The 3,085-nt window shown below is 34.3% G+C and overlaps 1 protein-coding gene across 1 annotated transcript in view; it reads left to right on the top strand.

The window, feature by feature from the left end:
* FNBP1L (formin binding protein 1 like) overlaps positions 1–3,085 on the top strand; it is a 63,336-nt gene that overhangs the window by 28,786 nt on the left and 31,465 nt on the right. The gene's annotated exons all lie outside the window — the stretch shown is intronic.

Here is a 3,085-nt window from a genome sequence, read left to right as displayed (position 1 = left end):
CAAATAAGACACCTAATATAAAAATACTTTTGTGTGTAAATAGCATCAATTTGGGGCCAGCCCTATAGCATAGTAGTTAAGTACTGTGCAGAGGAAGCTGAAACCCACATGGCTGACTGATTTGAATCCCAGCTGGTGGTAACACAAAGGATGCAGTGTGCATGTGCCTAAGCTCCTGTTAGGATGGAGGAATTGAGGGAAAAAACAGCTGCAGTGTGACTAGGCCCTCTTTGGGGGCATGCATATACACAGTCTCTCTCTGGTGTGTTCTTTTGTGTGTGTACACCTTCTAATGTGTCACAAAACAATAAATAGGTAAAAAGAATTCTAAAAAGTTAGATCTTTCTGGAACTTAAAATAGCCTCAATTTGCACCAAAATTAACCTAAAGCTACTCAGTTTACAACAGAAAAAAAAAAAAAAAAAAAAAAAACCAGGTCTTGGAACCACCAGTTAGTAAATGGCTATGTTGCTGAACTCCCATGTAGTCGACTGTGGTTTGAGCTCCAGACCCGGTGGCTTAAATTCACACCAAGCATGTGTGCATGTGTGCCCAAGATCCCGAGAGGAGAATGGAGGAGAAGGGATTGCAGTGTGGCCATCCCCCCTGGGGGGGTGATTTCTCGCTTTCTGTCTCTCTCTGTCTTTCTGGTGAGCGCATGCGCCTTATAGCAAAAAAAACCAAAAACAAAAAACCTCTACAAAAAAAAAGAAAAGGAGATCTGAACTCAGTTTCAGAGAATTAAATGTGAGAATTTAACCCTAATTGTCATAGGAAGGTAGCATTTTATATATTATTCATATTCATATATTATTCATATATTTATATGTTTTTAATAAGTTGTAAATATTTTTATTTAGTGTTTCATACTAATAAAAATACCGAAAGACTTAAATAATTTTGTATAAAATTTTAGAATAATTTAATTGATATAAATTGCAGGTTTTTTAAAATTCTGACTATATGCAAACTAGGCTAAACTCAGTTTTAAACCTTTTAGCTACCAATGCCTGATTTAATACTACTTTTAAATTTTTATTTTCTTATTTTAAGTCCTTAGCTAACTGAAAGAAAGGGGAATCTCTAATCGCTAGCAGGAGTAAACAAAGCCAGATGAAAAGGTTTTGAGCTGATACAGTGGAATTTGGGAAAATGGGGCAGGGGTGTTGGAATATAGTGGTTTATTGGACCTGGTACTTGCTTAGGATCTGTGTTCTAATACTTAGACAGGGACAGAGATTAGGTTTCAGCCATGTATATTGTGGGTAGTTGGAATTCAGACCTTGTATAAAATTGAAACCTCTGAAGTATAATACTTTTGGTGAAGGATGGACTGTAAAAACTCTGTTCACTGGCCAAGGGAAACATAAAAGAAACTTATCTGTCTAAAGGACAAAATAAGGGGGTGAGAAACTTAAACATTTACCTCATTAGGTGATGAGGTTTGCAATCCAAATTTACACTATGTATATGGTTTTGTAATCCCCAAGATAAGCTAATGTAATATCTAGTTCTAAAAAGGTAGTTAGATAAATAATGTTCAGAACCTTCTACTTTGTTCTTTTGAGCAAGTCTTGAATACAGGTAATAAAGGCATATATTTTCTAGGCAAGAAATTGGAAGAGTCTTCTCTGGGGAATCCCAGCTGGAGAGAAAAACTTATAGATGCTGGTATCAGGGTTTTTCCAAGGAAACTACCTGATCATGTGAATCACCCACCTGTGGAGCTTTCAGTGTGCTTTTGAAGTAGAGCAGCTAGCCAAGGATTCCCAGATATTTAAAGAAAACATCTAATGTGCACAGCAGAGACCAGAATTACTATTCAGGAGAAAGAAGGCAACACAGTGAAGACAGTGACTACAAAAGGAAAAGCATAAAAAGCAAAAAACAAACAAGGAAAACATTCAAAAACTTAACCCATATTTATGAAAGAAGGGAATAGAGACCATATTACATTCATGAAGTAAGAGTAAGTTCATGGATTATTAAAAATGGAACATATAAAGAACAAAAAGAACTTTATGGTAGCAGAAGGGAAAAACCCAATAGAATGAGAAAGAAAGCTGAAGCAGTCTCAGAAAGTAGCCAAAGGACAGCTTGAAAATCTGAATAAAATTAGACGTCTCACCTAATAGTTTATTTTAAAAAATAATAATGATATTAGAAAAGAGAAAACATAAAAAATGGACAAAAATAAGCCAAGAACATTTCCCCAGAACTCAAATACATGAATTCCCACATAGAAAAGATTTCTGAGGTACCCAGTATAGTGGATCCATATCAAAGCATTTCTTTATGAAATCTCAAAACACTCAGGAGAGAGAAAATTCTACCAGCTGTCAGAGAGAAAAATCAAAACAAATAAATATGACTATGGTAAATAGATTTTTAGTCATGTAGACTCAAGAAATTATCCCCTACAAACCTTTTAGGAAGCTACTGCCAAGTATCTTTTAGCAAAATGAGGAAGTGAACCAAGAAAGAGGAAGGTGTGAATCTAGGAAATAGATCTAAATCAAGAGAGTGGTGAAAGGAACTCCTAGGATAGCAGTTGTACATTAAGACTGGTTGGTAACAGATATGTATTTCAACAGGTTAGAAGCCTTTGAATGAGATTTATTCAAGAAAATAGCATTGATAGAATTTCTAATGTGTTAGTTAGCCGTGGGGAGATTTAAAGAACTTGAGAAAATGGTTCAAAGGGTTGAATTTAGAAATAAGTACATTGAACACCTAAGTAAATTGTGTGTGTGGGTTATATATTTATATTCATATTTATATTCATATTCATATTTATAATTATATTTATATCTACTTATAATTATTATATATATAAAAATAAACTTGGGGATAAGAAACAAGTATGTGGGAAAAGAAATGTATATTATATGGCTCAGATGTGAATAGCTTTTACAAAGTCATAGTAATTTGAATTAAATAAGGAATTTTGATGATATTCCTGGCACACTTGGCAGAAGCAACATCAAACCACTTTGGAGAAACACTTTCACATACCAGGCTATGTTGATGTCCCACCATAAAAGTAAAAACAAACAATAAAACCAACCAACTAAACAAAAAACAC

The sequence above is a fragment of the Tupaia chinensis genome, unplaced genomic scaffold (genome assembly GCF_000334495.1).
Source record: "Tupaia chinensis unplaced genomic scaffold, TupChi_1.0 Scaffold000023_1, whole genome shotgun sequence".
Lineage (NCBI taxonomy): Eukaryota > Metazoa > Chordata > Mammalia > Scandentia > Tupaiidae > Tupaia > Tupaia belangeri.
The sequence above is the reverse complement of the archived record's forward strand: the minus strand, read 5'-3'. Positions and strand labels throughout refer to the sequence as shown.